At 43.3% G+C, this 22,212-nt stretch overlaps 1 protein-coding gene across 1 annotated transcript in view; it reads left to right on the top strand.

Moving 5' to 3' along the window:
- Positions 1–22,212, top strand: part of EFNA5 (ephrin A5) — a 288,003-nt gene that overhangs the window by 238,861 nt on the left and 26,930 nt on the right. The gene's annotated exons all lie outside the window — the stretch shown is intronic.

The raw sequence follows: 22,212 nt of genomic DNA, 5'->3' as shown, positions 1-22,212 counted from the left end.
AATATCCTTTCACTCATCCACATGTTCAGGGGGGAAGCCAAAGCTCCTGCACATGTTGGCACGCTGACGATAAATACTCTCTTTGCACCAAGGAGAAAAGACAATTATTAAGAGCAGCTGTGTCTTTAAACAGGAAAGAGCATGAAGAAGTGTCTAGAAAGGGTTCCCAGGGAGCTGGTATAAGTGAGTTTCCCACCTGTGAGCGTTGAGAGACTCTGTCCTGAGAGAGCTCTAAAACTTTCCCCGCAGACCTGTGTTAATCACGTGGCTATGGCCTTGTATTGTCCTCCATCCCACACACCGTTGTGTCTCCAGGCTGCATGCTGGTCATAGTAACGCTTCTCAAGCTTCACTGTGCACAGGTCACCTCGGAATCTTGCCATCGGGCAGATTCTGATTCAGGGGGTCTTTGGTGGGACGCGTGATGGGGTGTTTGGAAAGCTGCCGGTGATGCTGCTTCGGTCCATGGACCATACTTGAGTTAGCAGGGTTGTAGGAATACCTAAGTCAGGGATCTTGCTGGGTGCCTGGACTTGCCTTTAACTAGTATCCGATATTTCATGCAAGTCGCTCAGTCGTGTCCAATGCTTTGGGACCCCATGGACTGTGTAGTCCATGGCCTTCTCCAGGCTGGAATACCGGAGTGGGTAGCTATTCCCTTCTCCAGGGGAACTTCCCAACCCAGGGATTGAACCCAGGTCTCCCGCGCTGCAGGCAGATCAGACATTTAAGCCATCCGGGCTTTCCCAAGTGTTCTGTCGGCTGAAGATAATAAATGTTTAGGGTACTTTGGTCTAAAGGACGTGTGCTGACCAGCTTTATCATGGCTCAGAAATTTGGTGGTGAGGAGGTGGGGTGCAAAATGAAAAGACACTCTCTGTCCTCAAAGAGCGACCGTCTCATGGGGGAGCAGACGTGTAAGCCGGCAGTGATAGTGGAAATGAGCAAGAGCTGAAGGCCGATGAGTTGCCGGGAGCCGTGGGAGCCGGGGGAGGCAGGACCTCACCTGCTTGGAATGACCAGGAAGTGCTGAGCCAGGCAGGGCCTCCCCACGTGCTGAGCTGCTTGTCACTGCAGACGAGATAAAGAACAAAATGTTCCTGGTTTTCTGACTCACTGCTTCAACCCCAGTGTCCTCCCCCGCAACCAGCGCCTCACCCACACTTTTGAAGTCTACAAGGATCTCTAGCTCCTCTTCTCCAGAAAACAGAGTTTTCTAAGAAGCCGGATTTCCCCCTCACAAGGGCACTCTCACTTATATTGGGGTTGAATTTAAAGAGGAAATTGAACAGTACCAGTTTTATTATTTCAGTACATACTTCAGTCGTTAGTCATGAGAAACCATGTAAAAGTCTTGATCGTTATCTCACATTCAACCCATAAAATAAGAAAAGGAATATTGAGCCCCACAGATGGAGGAAACGCTAGCACACAGTGGATCCACACGCTCTCAGGCCGTGGGCTCTCGCCTCTTGCTGATTTTTTCACTTTGTGAAAGAATCTCATTCAGCAAATGAGAAAGAGGAAAAAGGAAGACTTCAGTTGTGGGACAGCAACTCATTAATCGCCCAACTTTAAAATATCATGCTGATGCAAAAGGGAGCTAATGCCAGTTTCAAAATTTTCATACGGTTGCTTAGATTAGCCAACAACTGCAAAAGCAAAAAGCAAAAATGAATAGAGAACACTAAGATGGGAGACATACTCAACAGCTAAATGGTTGATTGCATGATTATTAGAAATTACAGAATCCACTGAGGTTCATAAGCAAGATGTTATTATTCAAATACACCCATGGTGCTTATGACTGGTTTTTCCTCATTTGTGGTTAAATTCAATATTTCACTAAAAATCATTATGTGTCTTCTATAACATTCATTTAACAGAGTCATTTAACTGTCAAGGGCTCCTGTCAAAGTAATTGTTCAAAATGCTTCAAAATATCAAGAGCTTCTTTGCTGTTCGGCTGAGTTTAACCTGAATTACTTTTTTTAAAATGAAAGGTAAAATAGCACAAAATTAGCAGCAAAAAGATGTTCATTTACAAGAGGTGCAGTGGCCTGGTCGTTGGTTAAATTGAATTTTCAACCAGGTTTTAGAACCAGAAGTGCTTCCTTCCCTGTCTTTTTAGTAGAAAAGGGTTTCCTGTCTTCCTTTCACTGCTGAGAGTGGATGTCTTGCAAATGTTTCATATACTGTGGTCGTAATTAAACTAAAGGATTCTTAGGGGAGGGTTGGCCCTCGGTTGAATTTTCCTCTCTCCTAATATGCGTGGAATGAACACGATGATTGGGAAACAGCTCTTTTCACACTTATTACCTTACAAGGGGCTCTAACTGCTGACCTCAGGAGCCAGTCTGACTGCCCACTTGTCATTTTATAAAATGTCCTTACTAGGCTGGGGGCATATTTCAGCTCCTCAAGGCCTGAAAGTCCCTTCCAAGTTTTCCAAAAGAAAAATGCAAGCTATACAGCGTTTTGGCAGTCCTGCTCAGGATGCTGGAAGAAGGCTCAAGCTCAGTGGCAAGTGCAGAGGCCCAAGATTCAGGTCAGGTTTGGACTGGGGCGAGGGCAGGGGGAGAGGAATATTTCATAACAGGAAATCCATCACACAACTTCGATTTGGGACACAAATCGGAGTGTTCTTATCAAGTTCTGCTTTATTTCCTCCTTAATTTCTCTATGTTATACAAAATTAAGAAAATACTGTAGTTGGAAATAGCTCATGGAGTTTCCTGTTTATGTTAAAAATAAAAATATCCTTCACGGGTCTGGATCCTTTATTTGTCCCAAGAACGACTGCACCTCGGCTTCCTTTCCATGGGAACGGGCAGTCTACACTAAGTTGTTGGAATCGCCAATAACTGGTCAGGTAAACCAAGCCTGTCTTCTCAATTGGACAATTACTGTTTTTAATCTACAGTAAGAGTTTGACACATTAGAATAGAGAAGGTCAGTGTTTTTTCTATCAGTTTATCTATAGATTTGCAGAACTGCCCGTCAATAGCTGATGGCAATAGTCTTTTATATAGACTTCCTAAGGCAAAGAGTTATTTTAGAAACTTCAAAAACACTCCCTTTAGAAATGATTCTCATAAGCATTAACCATGAGGACATGTTTGAAAGAAGTTTTGTGTGGCTATTTTTAAATCAGACCAGGCAAGGGGAATAAATAAGGGCACTGTAGGTTATTTCATAAGTCAATACAACCACTGATTTTGAATGTCCTCTTTGATAAAGCGAGGAAAACTGAGTACTGAATCCTTGTCTTGACTTAACTAGGTATATGATCTTGCGTAAATCATCTAATCTCTCTGGATTTTTAATTCCACATCTGTAAAATAATGAGGCTGTGATACATGATTTAAACTTCCTTCAGTCCAGTTCAGCCACTCAGTTGTGTCCAACTCTTTGTGACCCCATGGACCACAGCATGCCAGGCCTCCCTGTCTATCACGGACTCCCAGAGTTTACTCAAACTCATGTCCACTGAGTTGGTGATGCCATTCAACCATCTCATCCTCTGTCATCCCCTTCTCCTCCCGCCTTCAATCTTTTCCTGGAATCAGAGTCTTTTCCAGTGAGTCAGTTCTTCGCATCAGGTGGCCAAAGTATTGGAGTTTCACCTTCAACATCAGTCCTTCCAATGAATATTCAGGACTGATCTCCTTTAGAATGGACTGGTTGGATCTCCTTGCAGTCCAAGGGACTCTCAAGCGTCTCCTCCAACACCACAGTTCAAAAGCATCAATTCTTCAGCACTCAGCTTTCTTTATACTCTTACTCTCACATCCATCCATGACCACTGGAAAAACCATAGCTTTGAGTAGACGGATCTTTGTTGGCAAAGTGATATCTTTGTTTTTAATACGCTGTCTAAGTTGGTCATAAATTTTCCTCGAGGAGCAAGCATCTGTTAATTTCATGGATTTCATGGCTGCAGTCAGCATCTGCAGTGATTTTGGATCCTCCCAAAATAAAGTCAGCCACTGTTTCCACTGTTTCCCCATCTATTCCCCATGAAATGATGGGACCTGATGCCATGATCTTCGTTTTCTGAATGTTGAGTTTTAAGCCAGGTTTTTCACTCTCCTCTTTCACTTTCATCAGGGGGCTTGATGAAAACTTCCTTGGAGCGTTAATATATCATAGGGTCCATGTACTAGGGTGGACTTAACATTGGTAAAATGGCCTAGCGCAAAGCCTTACTTGGTAGGTGTTCAGTAAATGCTCGTGAAAGAGATATTTTTAGGGGAAAGGAGTGGAACCGTATACTGGAATCACCGAACTGGCTCTAACTCAGCCACCCAACCAAGCCCCTTGCTGTGTGGTCTTGACTAGTGCGGCAGGCTCCTGTCTGTTTACACCACACACACAGACACACCCGCCACATCACTGCACTATTATACACACACACACACACACGCGCGCGCACACGCCACATCACTGCACTATTATACACACACACACACACGCCACATCACTGCACTATTATACACACACACACACACGCCACATCACTGCACTATTATACACACACACACACACGCCACATCACTGCACTGTTATACACACACACGCACACGCCACATCACTGCACTATTATACACATGCGCGCACACGCCACATCACTGCACTATTATACACACACACGCCACATCACTGCACTATTATACACACACACACACGCCACATCACTGTGCTATTATACACATGCGCGCACACGCCACATCACTGCACTATTATACACACACACACACACACGCCACATCACTGCACTGTTATACACACACACGCAAACGCCACATCACTGCACTATTATACACATGCGCGCACACGCCACATCACTGCACTATTATACACACACACACGCCACATCACTGCACTATTATACACACACACACACACGCCACATCACTGCACTATTATACACACACACACACGCCACATCACTGTGCTATTATACACATGCGCGCACACGCCACATCACTGCACTATTATACACACACACACACACGCCACATCACTGCACTGTTATACACACACACGCAAACGCCACATCACTGCACTATTATACACATGCGCGCACACGCCACATCACTGCACTATTATACACACACACACGCCACATCACTGCACTATTATACACACACACACACGCCACATCACTGCACTGTTATACACGCACACACACACGCCACATCACTGCACTGTTATACACGCACACGCACACGCCACATCACTGTGCTATTATACACACACACACACGCCACATCACTGCACTATTATACACACACACACACGCCACATCACTGTGCTATTATACACACACACACACGCCACATCACTGCACTGTTATACACACACACACACACGCCACATCACTGCACTGTTATACACACACACGCACACGCCACATCACTGTGCTATTATACACACACACACACGCCACATCACTGCACTATTATACACACACACACACGCCACATCACTGCACTATTATACACACACACACACGCCACATCACTGCACTGTTATACACACACACACACACGCCACATCACTGCACTGTTATACACACACACGCACACGCCACATCACTGTGCTATTATACACACACACACACGCCACATCACTGCACTATTATACACACACACACACGCCACATCACTGTGCTATTATACACACACACAACCTGCCACATCACTGCACTGTTATACACACACACACACACGCCACATCACTGTGCTATTATACACACACACAACCTGCCACATCACTGCACTGTTATACACACACACACACGCGCCACATCACTGTGCTATTATACAGACACACAACCTGCCACATCACTGCACTGTTATACACACACACACACACACACACGCCACATCACTGCACTATTACACACACACACGCACACCACATCACTATACTATTATACACACACAGGCACGCCACATCACTGCACTATTATACACACACACATGCCACATCACTGCACTATTACACACACACACACACGCACACCACATCACTATACTATTATACACACACACGCACGCCACATCACTGTGCTATTATACACACACACACACGCCACATCACTGCACTATTATACACACACACACGCCCGTCACATCACTGCACTATTATACATACACACATGCCACATCACTGCACTATTACACACACACACATGCACACCACATCACTATACTATTATACACACACACACACGCCACATCACTGTGCTATTATACACACACACACACACACACACCACATCACTGCACTGGTGCACACATACACGCACGCTACATCACTGTGCTATTATACACATACACACACCACATCACTGCACTGGTGCACACACACACGCACGCTACATCACTGCACTGGTACACACACACACACACACACACGCCACATCACTGCACTGTTAAAGCGCTCCAGTGAGTTCCTGTCTGACCAAGACAAAATCCAAAGTCCAAACCTGGCACCCGAGGTCCTCCGAGGCGCGTCCGCTCCGCACCGCGGCATCTGGGCCTCCTGCTGCCGGCTCTGCGTGTGGTCTGTGCTCCGGCCGCCCCGCTCCTCTTCCCGGTCCAGCGCCCTGCCCGTCCACCCTGGCAGCCGCCTCCCTTGCTCTCACTTAGCTTGTTGTTGTTGTTCTCAGTCGCTCAGCCATGTCCGACTCTCGGTGACCGCGTGGACGGCAGCCCACCAGCCTCCTCGGTCCATGGGATTCTCCAGGCGAGAATCCTGGAAAGGGTTGCCATTTCCTCCTCCAGGGGATCTTCCCAGCCCAGGAATCAAACCCGGGTCTCTTGCACTGCAGGTAGATTCTTTACCAACTGAGCTATGAGGGAAGTCAGTGCGAGACCTACAATAAGGAAAATAGATACCACTTTTTAAAAATGATACTAAAAAGGCAGAGAATTCTAGCGTTTGCCATATCTAAGGTATAGCTGATCTCCTTCAAAAGAAGATACATGCAGTAAAGACAGTGGATAGTCAAAGCACTCAGATGGAAACCAGAAGTTTCTGAGACATTATTAGGCAACACGCTTCCTAAGCTTCTTGGCAAGTAAACTTGAATACACGTGGTGCTTTAGTTTTACCCCTTATAACTGATACGGTGATAGAAGTATGGAGCTCATCAATTTCCAGAATTATGGAAAATCTCATCAATGAAAAGAACTTTCATGGAGCTGAAGCTGTCTGCTCTGGTCTTTTTGGTATATATATATATATATATTTAATTAGAAAGAAAATCAGGAGGACTGTTGATGTTATTATGAGCATCATTCTTAAATCCATACTTGAATGCATGTGGTTAACTGCTAGTTCTCTGCTTCATGTTCTTTAATTAAAAGTTTATAGTCTAAGCTGTGAAGTAATTTTAATATGTACTATACGGTTTTTTTTAACTGACCAAAAAAAAAAAAAAGATACCTAAATTCTGAAGAGATATCTTATTGAGATGATCAAGATAAGTTTCAGAAATCATTTGATTGTACAAGTTAGTTACAGACTGTCCTTTACGAGGTGTAGCAATATTCAGGCAATCCAGAGAATACCAACATAGAGAAAGTGCTTCACTTGCCAACTGGAAATGTTCCAGAGGCTTATTTACAGGTGAGCTGTTTGGAACTTAGAGTGCTGTTTCTTCCACAAGTGTTTCTAAAATCAGGCAAGCTCTCCATAATGTGGAAAATCTGTTGAACCATAATATTGATCTAAACCTGTGTATTTTAAGTCAAAAATAGTAGAAAGTAGCACATAGAAGTGTTGATCATTGTTTAACGAATAAATACTGCAACAGTAAACAAAACGGAACAAAAAAGCAATTAAATTCTGTCTTAGATGCTATTGTTTGAGAAAAGGAGATAAATTAGAAGCATTAGGTTTCACTACAGCCACTGCAGCAGTTCCCTAGTTTCTTAGTAAGTTGTTTTGTTCATATGCTGGGGATTATATCAAAGCGGGGGCGGGGGGGGGGGGTGGATATATTACATCAAAGGAGAGGGTGGATCATGGCTTAAAAAACAGAATAGCGTGGACTCTAGTGAATGTACCCTTGGGCTCAAATTCCTCTTCTACATTCTTAATTGCTATGTAACTTTGGGTAACTTAACCTCACCAAGCCTCACTTTCGTCATCTGTAAAATGGGTGTATAATAATGGTTTATTATCGCAGTCAATCTTACTTCCAAGGTTCAATTAAAACAAATTTTTTTAAAGACAAGTTGACTACCAAAAGGATGGCTTTGATCAATGTCCAACAAATTTTGCACCCTTTGAAAAGTTACAGCAAGCTGAATAGCCCTGTTTGACATTTTAGTTTAATAAAAGAAAACCTCACAAATACCTTGTAAAAATTCACATTTTAAGTCCATGCACTATAGTGTGAAGGAATAGTATGCCAGGATTACATGTGCCTAAGGAAGTCTTCATCCCTCTTCAGAGGTCTGGTTTTTCAGCAGCTTACTTTAGTAATCTACATTAAGAATTGTTTTGGTCGTGACAGTTCACATGGATCTGCCTTTTTTCCGAGTTGCTCTCACTGAAACAGAAGAGTGTCAGAATGGCACATGTACCAAAGCAGGAGGTAATCTCTTCTCGCCTTTTGCAGTCTCGCTCTTGCATGGGGGGTGACCTGTGAGTCCAACGTACTTTCTTAAAGTGAACAACTCGGTCCTTGCTTCAGTGGCAGGGTGCGTCTCTGTGCACTTTTGCTTTTATTATGGAAAAATGTTTTTGATTACCGGTCTTATTTTAGCATGAAAGGTTCCAGCACATACTTCAGCTGAGATTCAAGGGGCTTATAACAGAAATTTCCAGGACTATGGTCAAATACTAATTCATCTGCTGAATTTTTTTTAATTTTGTAGACTCAGATAATGGCATTCATGAGGCATATTTATTTTAACAGGGAAGGAAGTTAAGGGTAGTGTTAGGGAATTGGCAAATTTTAATATTTTCTAAAGTAGAAGATAATGAATATGGCACAGACATCAAATAGTAATTGCTCAGATATAGATACAGAGTATATCTTAGTTGCTAAAATTTAGGGTTTTTTCTTAGATTTTAAAAAAATGTTAATGTACAAATGAAACAGTTTCCCCCCACTTAGACACTAGAAGTTTGTCTGGGATTCTATCAGATTTCTGACTGAAGATAGTCATTATATTCCTTTTGTATACTTCCAGAGGTCTTCAGTGAACCTGCAAGAATGCACCTTTTTATTTAAGGAATGAGTTTAGAGAATTGGATGTGTTTCAAGTTGTCCCTAGCCATCTTTTAGGAAAGCTTGAATGGCTTTCAAGGGCTCTTAAATGAAGGTTAAATAAAGAACCTAAAACAGGATATTTAGAGACTTCCGGATATTCTTCTGATTTAATTATGTTTCTCTTATGAAAATGGTAGTTTGTTGCCGGGTTAACCTTCTGAACAAGCAAGAATGCTAGGTGTCCGCGTGTCCACTCACGTGTGGCTGGAGCGTGGAGCCTTCCCCGGCTTGTTTTACCTCCTCTGAGTAAAACCCAGGGTGCAGGAGGCAATTAATAGCAACAAAGGATATTTAACAGCACTTTATTATTTTTAAAATTCTTGGCAGTGTCATTTGATTAAGTGGGGAGAATTTAAAAAAGAAACGTATGCCCCATTAAATGACTGAAGGGTGAGATCCTGTTAAAGAGAATCAGAGAAATTGGTGCTGGGTTGGTGAAAAAGGAAACTGGGGCAGACATCACTGCTTAATAGATTTTGACTTTGGGACCGTTCTTAAAGTTCGCAGAGGGAGCCTTAAAAGCTCTTGAATAATTGGGCTTGATGGCAATTCACGGGATCAGCCATAAGAAGCAGGAGGCTCATAAGAATTCTTCTCATTGCTTGAATTTTTCAAAGACTGCGACACTCAGATAAGAAGCTCAAAAACAAAATAATTTGTTTCTTTAAAGAACTTGAAATGCTACATTACGAGATAGAGCCGGGGGTGGGCGGGGGCTGGGACATGTCGCATTCTAACCTCCTAAACGGGAGGAAGGAATCATGTCACCTTTGGCTTCCTTTCACCCCACTGAGACTAAATGCTGATGTGGAAATGGATGAAAGGATTATTTCTAATCCCTAAATGTCAGAAGTGGCCGCCTCTCCAAGAAATAACGCACCTGATTAATTGTGTAATTTCACAGGGAAGCGCTAATTCTCAGCCTTATAAACATGTAATGTACTCATTTGGTTTCCGAGTTAACTGAAAACAGTTTAATGAGCTGCCGTACCGTGTGTATGTGCCGTGTTACCCGGAGCAGACGCCGGGAGACAGGGGAATAACACGCCAGTGACGCTTGGAATAACAGTGTTTATACCCCATTGACTTTGGGTTGTCAGCATGCTATTCTCTGTGTTTCCCTTAGTAACTTATTAAGGCAGCTGAACTCCAGTGTGCTGGTGTCTAAGTGTCATTTGTTGTAAATTACACAAGCATGCACACACCAAACGCATAGTCAATCTTCAGCGACCAAAAAAAAGAGCATTTCCTCCTATAGACGACAAAAATATTCTCCATGAGACATGCACACGGAGTGAAAGGTGACTCTCAACATGGGGCGTGCTGGCAGAACAGTATCCTGGCCTTCCGCTCAGAAGAAATGCTCTTTCTGCAGATTTTCCCCTCATCTATTCGTGCTCTATTTTAACAGAATGGTCGTGTAACTCTTGGTTTGAAAGTTGTCAGACAGCCTCACAGCAGGCTTATATTATCTACAGAGTTCTTTATGAGGAAATATAAATCACCACAAATGAGACTTTTCACAGCCAGAGATATGTAGAAATTTGTGTCAGTGCTTTGCTGGCTTGCTGAAAAATATCTCTAGGCTCCAAAGCTCTCTCACAACTCATCCCCTGCTCTCTACCCTTTTGGGAAGCAATTCTCAAAACTTGAGATTTATGGTCCAGAGAGCTGATGGTGGCTATAAAGTTTTCTATTTTCTCTTTTCTTTAATATTAATGCAGAGAACGAGGCATTATCATTCATTATTTTAGTTCATGAGTATCCTGTGGGCCTGAAATATGGTTTCTGAGGATATGGCTTACCTCTGTTTAATGGGGGAGATATGTGGACTTTGGCAACAGGCTTCTTTTCCATCAGATATTTTTAGGCAGGTGATAGAAAGTCTGCTTTAGGAACAGAACTTTAGTATATGGGCTGTATCCAGGTTTAGTTTTAAAATGTAAATCTTTACAAAATATTAATTCGTTTGGAGCCCCAACAGTTAAAAGTCATGAATTGGAGAACAGCCAGCCAGTCTGTTATTGTTAGGAACTGGAATTTCAGTATCTTTTTATTGAACTATTTTCAGAGATATGCAATACTTTCAATTAGTTTTTATCTACATTAAGGTTGGGTAAGTTTTAGTTTATAGTTAGCACTCCCTTTTGCACCCAGATCTTTAAAAACAGTATTTCTGAGTCATTAAGAAAGAATATATATAATGTTTTTAGTTTAAATCTGCCCAGATTACAGTAGCTCCAATATCTGCTTTCTAAGGGAAATTCTTTTTTTTCCCCACACTTTTTAACACACTTTTTTCAGTCAGTTTTCTTCCTAAATACATGATCACAAGCTCTAAGGTTCGAGTTGATGACGTTTCCCTGGATGTCTTGCTGATCTGTTTCAGTGAGTCCTCAATCTTCAATTCAGACCATCTTGCTTTATAGTAGGCCTTATTTAAGGGCTTCCCTTGTAGCTCCGTTAGTAGAGAATCAGCCTGCAATACAGGAGACCCGGGTTTGATCCCCAGGTTGAGAAGACGCCCTGGAGAAGGAAATGGCAACCCACTCCACTGTTCTTGCCGGGAGAATCCCATGGACAGAGGAGCCTGGAGGGCTATAGTCCATGGGGTCACAAGAGTCAGACACGGCTTATCTACTTAGATTTATATTCAAGGAACAAATCTAAACAAGGAGTGTAAAATAGAGGATAAACGTATAACTAGGTGACTTTTTTTTAACTTTAAATAGACTGCTTGAAGGTCATGCTATATACACTGTGAGTAGTTTAGTTTAGTCCATTTTGAGACCATGTAATGAATATTGTAATGATTTAAATAAAGTTTAGAGACTTTTATTTTTTTCATTAAAAAAAGAGAAGATTGTGTCAAGAGGAAGATGCATGTGAAGTGCTGATTTGACAGGCCAGATGGAATTCAGGCCCCAGGGCTGCGATACTATCCAACTTTAGTGAGCCACATGCATTGGAGGTGGGTAGGGGCATTAAAAAAGCGGCCTTTTGCTAAAGACTTACTTGGACATTGACTGATAACTGCTCCCCTAAAACTTGTGATAATCATGGTGATAGTGACTTAGCATTTATTGCAAGTTTGCTATATGCCAGGCCCTGTATCAAACACTATCCTTGTCTTAACGCATTGAATTCTCGTCTATAAAGTGGGTACTGTTATTATCCCCATTTGACAGGTGAGGAGACAGAGGCTGAGAGTGGTTAAGTAACTTGCCTGAGGCCATGTAGTCCGCAATGAAGTCAGGATTCAAACCCGTGCAGTTTGACTTCACATCTAAGCTCATTACTCACGTCATGAGAAATGCTTTCAAAGAAGTGAAAAAGAGGCAGGTTTGAAGCGCCCTTGGCAAGTCATCATGTACGTGCCATCTGCACCCTGGAACTTGAGGCAGACTCAGCTCTAAAAATGGCAAATGTCATGCACAGTGAGGGATGTGGTCCCTGAGTCACATGCTAGGAGGTTTACGGGTTTGTAAAACAAGGTAGAGGGTTACTGAAAATGATGACACAGTAAAATGTCACCTAGTCTCCCTTCTTCCACTGGAGTGAAGACACTGAATGATTCGCAAGACTCTTGAAAGTTCTACATCTCTTTGGTACCCTGAATCGTTTTTTCAGAGAATGAAATTTGATTAACAGAATCGATAGCGCAGTGTCGGCGCTGGTGGATGTGATACAGAGCTCATGAGCCACTGCCTCAACAGGGCAGCTTGTCAGCAGGTCATGGGGGGACTGCCTGTTGCCTTCCCTTGTCCTTAAGCTGCACAGCGGCCGCAGTGACTATTTCCAGTTTGTGAGTTGTGTCTGCTGTTGCTATCGTTGTTATTTAAAATGCACGGAGAAGGCAATGGCACCCCACTCCAGTACTCTTGCCTGGAAAATCCCATGGACGGAGGAGCCTGGTGGGCTGCAGTCCATGGGGTCGCTAAGAGTCGGACACAACTGAGCGACTTCCCTTTCACTTTTCACTTTCATGCACTGGAGAAGGAAATGGCAACCCACTCCAGTGTTCTTGCCTGGAGAATCCCAGGGACGGGGGAGCCTGGTGGGCTGCCATCTATGGGGTCACTCAGAGTCAGACATGAGTGAAGCGACGCAGCAGCAGCAGATCCTTTCGCAGACTTGGTTATCACACGTTTTTGCAAATTCAAGAAAAAGGAGCAGAGATTCTATGAGAAGAAGGGCCACCTGGAGGACTTGCAACACTTGCGATCTGTAGCAGGAGGTTCGGGAATTGCCGCAGGCATGGGCTGCCCCCAGACTTTACACAGAAGGTGCCCCAGCTCTGATTCTCAGCGGTGGTCGTCAGAGCCGGGGTGGGCAGCCCACAGACCTCCAGAGAACAAGCTTCCCGCAGCCCATGGGATTTCCTCTCTGACCTGCCTCCGGCTTCTGATAAGGAAATCAGAACAGCAGAGACTCTGGGATCAGTGACAAGACGGGGCTGACTGGCATGGAAGATGTTTGGAAAATACAGCTGGATAGGTTGAGCCAGATTGCGGAGGGCCATTATGTCTGACCTGAAGAATTTGGAACTTACCTAGCAGGCAGTGTTTCTTTTTAGAATCTGTGCGTTTTCCCTGCTTCTGAAGGGAAAACTCCCTTGGGCCTTATCATATAACCACACTGAAAGAATTAATCATGCAGGCTGGTTGTCCAGTACCAGCCAGCGGGCAGTGCGTGCTCATCCGTCCCTCGTGTTTACATATGTTGTCTCATCCATATCTTATCTCCGCTCTGTGCTCGGTGCTGGCATCACCCTCATTTTACAGATGAGGAAACCAAAGACCCACAGGTCACATGACTGGACTGGAGTCGCACCGTCCTGGTGCAGTGATGGCCGCCGTTGAGCGTCCCAACTCCACCGTTCATGCTCATAGCTCTTTTCCATGAGTGGCAAGTAACGTTTGGAAGCTCATTCCAGAAACAGTAGCAGTGCTTATGAAAAAGCTATTCCCATCTCTGTGGTTTCTGTATGGTCTTCAGCGTGTCTGCTATAGCTGCAGAGTTTTAGGGTTTTGTTTTTTTTCTTTACATAAGGTTTACAATTTTTTTTCAATTCAAAAATGTTAAATTTAAAAATTAAAAAAAATTAAAAAAAAAAAAACCCACTCTATTTGCTGAGCGTGGGGGCAGCTCTCCCGTTGCGGTTCACGGCTCCCCGTGGCGGTGGCTTCTCTCGCTGCCAAGCAGGGGCTCCAGGACACGTGGGTTCTGGAAGCTCTGGCACGTGGGCTCAGTAGTTGCCGCTTATGGGCTCTAAACACAGGTTAATAGTTGTGGCACACAGGCTTCGTTGCCCTATAACATGGGGGGGCCCCTCCAAACCAGAGATTGAACCTGTGTCTCCTTTTATCAGCAGGCAGATTCTTTACCCACTGAGCCACCGGGGAAACCCTGCATAAGCTTTCATGATGTTTTGTGAAATCACTAAATCAATAACATTTTCTGGATTACTAATTTTATCAAATAGCTGAATTTCTGGCCTTTTGATGTGGTGTGTTAGTTTATTAGTGAAGTCCACTTTAGAAGACTTATTGTAGCTCTTTCCTAAAATATGTGTATTAAAAATGCTATACAAATCCATTTGTCAAACTTTTGGTTGAGCCGTCAGTCCTTGTACATCATGAAACTTGTAGAACATCTCCAGGGGCTACAGAAGGATATATTTCAGTGTTACGTGCTCTTTCCTCGTTAGTCTGCCCCTCAGCGCTCGCCGAGCTGTGCTTCCCCATCAGGCAGACGGGAGGGCACCATCAAGTCACAATGGACAGTGCTCGAAATCTCTGTCTTCCAGGAGCTCACAGTCCAACACGAGAAACGTATATCCATGAAAATGATAGCAAAAAAAAGAAAAAATCACGAGATGGACACTGTTCAGAGAGAGAGAGAGAGAGAAGACTTCATGAAAAGGAAGACGGTAAAGATGTGACCTGCAATTTTGACAAGGTGGAATTCGGGTCTCACGGCTTAAGATCCTGCCCTAAGTTGAGTCACCCACCTACGTGAGGGGTAAAAATGCAGGCTCTTGGAACCCACGTCCAGAAAGTCTGACTCATTCAAGTTTATGAGGTTGCAGTAGGAGATTTCATTTGCAATACGTGCTCCAGAAATTTCCCCTGAAGGTGATATTTGTGTCATACTTAGGGAACACAGGCTTAAAGTGAGAGTAGGTCGTTCTGAATTCGAGACATAGAAGAAGGAGGTATTGGAGGATTTGAGTGAAGGAAGCCGCAGCATCAGTGTTGAGAAAAGGCAGTCTTTGTTATATGAAAGTTTGTTTAAACCAGGGAACTCAGAGAGAGGCCACGCTAGTCCTGGTCTAAGATCAAGACTAAGATAAACTAACATTCTGGGAGTAAAGCCCACTCACCGGGGTCATAACAAATTCTTCCTTCTGTCTTACAAAGCGAACTGTCTCATTTGCTTCATCCATAAACAAGATACAATTTCAACCAGGCTGATGCAAACAAGAACCAGGTAACCCTTTGGGGTTTTTTTGTATTTCTTACGCAATTATAAAAATTTTGTTATAAAATGTGTTCCTTTTGCAATGTGGTAAGCTTTGTAAAGTGAGGATAAGAATCATAAAATCATATAAAAATAGAGAAACAGGCATGATATCCAGTGATAAGAAATATTCATTTTGGACCAACAGTTTAGAAGAAAAGTGTGTGCCTGGGGAGGAACGAAAGAATAGTGAGCAGTTTTGTAATTTTCTGTTGATATAGCGTGAGGTTTTTGGAAGGTACATTGAAGAAGTGGGTGCCTATTGTCTGTGACCTTTCCTGCTTGTCAATTTATGTTTTCTTCTCTCTGATGTTCAGTTAGAGTCTGATGAAAAAGGAGTGTATCTAAACGGAGTCGAGATTCGATTTGGATGAAGGGTCAACGGTGCTGTCTGTTTAATCACTGTTTACTACGTCCGTATTGAGATAGCCATTTTTTAACTTTTCGGCTGCAATGTGCAGCATGTGGGGGGTCTTAATTCCCCAACCAGGGATGGAACCCGTGTCCGCTGCCCTGGAAGCGCAGAGTCTTAGCCACTGGACTGCCAAGGAAGTCCCAGCAATCATTTTTTAACTGCATAATATATTCTGATTCTTAGGAAATAAGACCATGATTTAATAGGTGCCTTTAAAACATATTATTAAGTGTAGAAAGGCAGATGAAAATGAGGAGATCTGGGTCTTGAGTCCATCGCTTCTTAGGTGTGTTAATTTGGGCAGGAGGCTTCAAAGCCTTGCCCTCAAATTTGCTATAGACAAATGAGTTAAAGTGCTAGTTTAATAAATGGTATTCTTAATATTGATATTTGAAAGGCAATTAGTTACTTTCTGAGTTTCTGTCAAAATTAATGGTAGCTACCATGACAAGTTTTTATGGGTGCTTTAAATTATACATTTACATGTGTCAAAAATAGTTCCTCTCTCTCATCCACTAGTTTGAAATACACTGGTGATCAGAAATAGCTGACTCTCATTTACTCACAAGGGCATTTTTCTCACACTCTTTGCAGAATCAAATATGATGAAAATGTATTAAATCAGTTGACTGGGGTTCATTTAGACTGTTCTACACGGGTGAAGAGGCAGAAATACCAGTCTGTCACTTAGAGAACCATTCTTTGGGTCCCATCCAAGTCTGCAGTGGTCAGTTGAATTCGTTCAAAATATCTTCCAGAGGTAACTAGAAAATTGCTTTACCATTAGCAGGTTTTATGCACCGGTTTTTGTTTTTTGTTTTTACCTCCATAGAGTCTCATACCTGAGAAATATGGAGAAATGTTCTTTTCCTAAATTGAAAAACTCAGCTGTGGTCTAAATGAAATGGGATAAATTATCTTTTTCACAATTATCCATTAAAGGAAGAATTAGGATTAATATTAATCACAGATGTTTCATCAAGTTTTATTATCAACCAGATTGACTGCCAAAGTGCTTTCTGGAAGACATTCCCTCTCCCTCCCCCACCTGCTACTGAGAACAAACTGTTATTATGGGTCCTTAGATAAAGATTAATGGTTTTGGCAATTTATTTGAGGAAATCTGTATTTTACTGTGCGTTCCACTTCAGCCCAAGGCATCTCTGAAAAGCACGGCTTGTCAGCTCCTTGATAAAATTGCACAATGAAGACACAAGAGAGCATAATCCATTCCACCATCAGAAGCAGATCAGTAAGGTTTATGTCACCTGACCCATAGTTTTTTAAATTCTGGCAAGCCTTGTTTATAGATAAGCAAAGTGCCTAATCTAATCTTGGTATACAAGCAGCCATATTTATAGATAAGCAAAGTGCCTAATCTAATCTTGGTATACGAGCAGCCATATTTTTACCCATCACATTTCATTGTTATGTCTACTTTCTTTCTGGAATAATTCATCTTCACTGCGTGACTCTTATAATAATTGCAAATATTTGATTATGTCCTACATCCATTTGCAACATGCCCCATAGATGAGTAACTCATTAAGGTTTTCCACTTGTAAAGAATTTTTATCATTTCCACCTAACTTAAAAAAAAAAACCTCTCTCTACTAAAGAGATTATTTCAACTGAAGACCTCAGGATGGACAGAAACCAACGCAATGCTAGGTATCTAGAACTTGGAAACAAGTACATAATTAGAATTATCTTATCAAGACCCAACTGTTAGATTTTCTCAACTGTAACATTTTTCCATGCCTTGAGTCACTTGAGTCAGGATGCACAATTTCTGGGAAAAAGGAATTTGATTGGCATAAATGCTTTTTTTAATGAATTTATTTTTTTTAAATTAAAGGATAATTGCTTTACAGAACTGTGTTGGTTTCTGCCAAACATCAACATGAATCAACCATAGGTATACACATGTCCCCTGCCTTTATGCTTTTCCGTTGGAAAGAATGAAAAGCACTTTGCCTGGAACCCCACCAAGACTGCACGGAATAAGGAAAGAGGAGTTCTTCAAGCGTTTGTTGTTGTGCTTTGGTTTTTAGCCTGAGGAAGACAGGCAGTGATGCCGAGGAGGTGGAGACCACCACTGGGCAAAACAAGGGTGTATTTCACTGATGAACAGTAGTGTGGAACGTGGAATTGTTCCAAAGGAGAGGAAATCTATGCAGTAAACCCTTCAAGTGCAATAGGGGCGGAGCATCAGTTTAGGAGTTGTACGTCTAGTTGGTTCTACAGTGATATTTTATCTTTGTCTAGTACTTTTGCAGGCTTTACTGTGTTCCCAGCAAATTAAAAAATGTGACTCATATTTTTCAGTTAGGATTCCTCTCACATTTAATTGCTTTTCTTTCTCTTAATGGAGATAATATGAGGAAGCAAAGACTAGACCAAAAAAAAAAAAAAAAAAAGGAAAATACCCTATTGACTTTCAGCTTTATTTCACTGACATCAACAGAATACAAGAAATGCAATGAAATCAATTAAGTCCCATTTCTGCAACTGTCCAACTCTAGTCAGACTGAGTCAGATAACTGAGTCTGTGTCTACAAATGTAAAGTAAGTGGGTTGGGCTAGAGTGCAAGGAACAGGAAAATGATTAAGATGTTACAATTTCTGACAACCAAGCTTAAGTTCTGGAAATTCTGAGTTAAATAAAATTATTTTTTCTTTCCTGCAAGACTTCTTGGGGCCTTAAATGTTATTCCATGAATTGTAACTCTCCAAACAGAGTGATAGAATATATATTGCTCACCGAACTTACTAGATTTAGGAATTCTTTTTCATTGCAGCATCTTGAGGGACCTGGCCTGCATGGGAAAAAGCTAGATGATTTATAAAATCCCATTCAACTTTAAAATATACTAAGTATATATATACTTCTCCTGGGCTTCCCTGGTGCCTCAGATGATAAAGAATCTGCCTGCAATGTGGGAGACCTGTGTTCGATTCCTGGGTGGGGAATATCCCCTGGAGGAGGGCAGTGCAACCCACTCCAGTATTCTTGCCTGGAGAATCCCATGGAGAGATGAGCCTGGTGGGCTACATACAGTCCATGGGGTCGCAAAGAGTGGGACACGACTGAGCGACTAAACACATGCATGGATACTCCTCCTAGCCGTGAACAGTGTGAAATGCATTGCAATGACGTTTATCATCCAGCCCTCTCTGCAGACTTGCTCTGTAGTTGAATCTACGTGCTTGCATCTTGTCCTCTCTGGAGATGAGCGACTATAGGCTAGCTGTTTCTTCCTTCAAGGATCGTGTGTTGTAGTGGATTTTGCCCCTTAAATGCCTCTGGCTATTCCTATGAGAGCTGCTTCAAGTTTTGCACATAACTTTTGCCCCTTTTCTGGAGTCTGATTTCACACGTCCATCCAAAACATGCAAGCAGCGCCGTGATGAGATCTGGCAAGCGGACCTGCCTGCGGCGTGTTCACTGTGTCGTCCGCGGTGCGGGTTGCCTTTCCTGAGATATACCTGGGCCTGCAGTCTGCCACTGCTTCTGTCCTGTGTTGTTTTAACTGAGCCTCATCCTGCTTTGATGGGCCAGTTCACTGGCTGTCTCTGAGGACGAGTTACCTTACGCAAGCAGCTCTGCTTGTAAACCCCTTCTCAATCCATCTCACACCCACTGATGAAAAGACGAAGTGAAACCTCATGAAGGACTGGGCAGAGGGCTAGAGGGAGCGGGGAGGCACTCACTAACACGCCTTCAGAGTTGGTCCTGAACACCAATCATCCTAATTTCGCAAGGGAGAACTAGCCAGTTTCACACGCTCCCGTCCAAGGTAATAGGCTCTTTACCTGTGTCTCTGGAAGGCCTTTTCACCTGATGCTCTTCCCTCCTGCTGCCCACGTGGCCCCTCCAGGCAGTGTCCCCGCCTCCGACTCATGAGTCCTTCTGCTCCCCACAAAACCATGTGCAAAGTGTCCCTAGAGCTTTGAATCACGAGGCTCTGCTCGCTGGGCCAAGAGAGTCTTTGGAAGCTGTTCTGGGATGATGCCCTATGGGGACTCCCTACAGCAGCAATCCCAAAACAAAGGTGAGGTGTGGTCCCCACCCGCGCGCATTCAGCCCTGGGTGGCCTTGGAATAAGCATTCAGTGAAGCTTTTCAAAAAACTAAGATCCTGGCATCCGGTCCCATCAGTTCATGGCAAATAGATGGGGAAATAGTGGAAACAGTGGCAAACTTTATTTTGGGGGGACTCCAAATCACTGAAGATGGTGATTGCAGCCATGAAATTAAAAGATGCTTGTTCCTTGGAAGGAAAATTGTGACCAACCTGGGCTTCCCTGGTGGCTCAGAGGTTAAAGCATCTGCCTGCAATGCAGGAGACCTGGGTTCAATCCCTGGGTCAGGAAGATCCTCTGGAGAAGGAAACGACAACCCACTCCAGTATTCTTGCCTGGAGAATCCCATGGATGGAGGAGCTTGGTGGGCTACAGTCCACGGGGTCGCAAAGAGTCGGACACGACTGAGTGACTTCACTTTCAGAGAGCATATTAAAATGCAGAGACATTACTTTACCAACAAAGGTCTGTCTCATCAAAGCTATGGTTTTTCCAGTGGTCATGTATAGATGTGAGTGAGAGTTGGACTGTGAAGAAAGCTGAGCACCAAAGAATTGATGCTTTTGAACTGTGTTGTTGGAGAAGACTCTTGAGAGTCCCTTGGACTGCGAGGAGATCCAACCAGTCCATTCTAAAGGAACTAAGTCCTGAATATTCACTGGAAGGACTGATGTTGAAGCTGAAACTCCAATACTTTAGCCACCTGATATGAAGAACCGACATTTGAAAAGACCCTGATGCTGGGAAACATTGAAGGCGGGAGGAGAAGGGGACGACAGGGGATGAGATGGTTGGTTGGCATCACCGACTCAATGGACATGAGTTTGAGTAAACTCCGGGAGTGGTGACGGACAGGGAGGCCAGGCGTGCTGTGGTTCATGGGGTTGCAAAGAGTCAGACACGACTGAGTGACTGAACTGAACTGAAAGCTTTTCAACTGCCTTGCGTCTGGTACTCCCTTCAGATTGGCAGGAGGTCAAAAGGCCCTCGCTTAACCTGCTCCCTTGGAGGGTTTTAATGACTTTCTGCCCAAGTTTGATTAGGCGCTTTGGTTCAAAGCTGATGAAACCATTCCGTCCCATATGGAGCCTCCAGCCCCCATCTATCAAATCCTTGCTTCTTCCTTGGGAAACCTGGTGATACTTTCAGATTGTGTATCATACTCTGGAGAAGGAAATGGCAACCCACTCCAGTATTCTTGCCTGGAGAATCCCATGGACAGAGGAGCCTGATGGGCTACAGTTCATAGGGTCGCACAGAGTCAGACAGGACTGAAGCGACTTAGCACACACACTGTGAAATGTAATGGCCTGAGGGCAGGGACTGTGTGTCTCTTCTGTTTATTGTAAACACAGTGGCCTAGGGAACAGAAGCAGTGACAGATAAAAATGAAAATCTGAAAAAGCAAGAGAGTTCCAGAAAAACATCTATTTCTGCTTTTTTGACTATGCCAAAGCCTTTGACTGTGTGGATCACAAGAAACTGTGGAAAATTCTGAAAGAGGTGGGAATACCAGACCATCTGACCTGCCTCTTGAGAAATCTGTATGCAGGTCAGGAAGCAACAGTTAGAACTGGACATGGAACAACAGACTGGTTCCAAATAGGAAAAGGAGTGCGTCAAGGCTGTATTTTGTCACCGTGCTTATTTAACTTCTATGCAGAGTACATCATGAGAAACGCTGGGCTGGAAGAAGCACAAGCTGGAATCAAGATTGCCAGGAGAAATATCAATAACCTCAGATATGCAGATGACACCACCCTTATGGCAGAAAGTGAAGAGGAGCTAAAAAGCCTCTTGATGAAAGTGAAAGTGGAGAGTGAAAAAGTTGGCTTAAAGCTCAACATTCAGAAAACTAAGATCATGGCATCTGGTCTCATCACTTCATGGGAAAT

This window comes from Budorcas taxicolor, chromosome 7, assembly GCF_023091745.1.
Source record: "Budorcas taxicolor isolate Tak-1 chromosome 7, Takin1.1, whole genome shotgun sequence".
Classification (NCBI taxonomy): Eukaryota; Metazoa; Chordata; class Mammalia; order Artiodactyla; family Bovidae; genus Budorcas; species Budorcas taxicolor.
The sequence above is the reverse complement of the archived record's forward strand: the minus strand, read 5'-3'. Positions and strand labels throughout refer to the sequence as shown.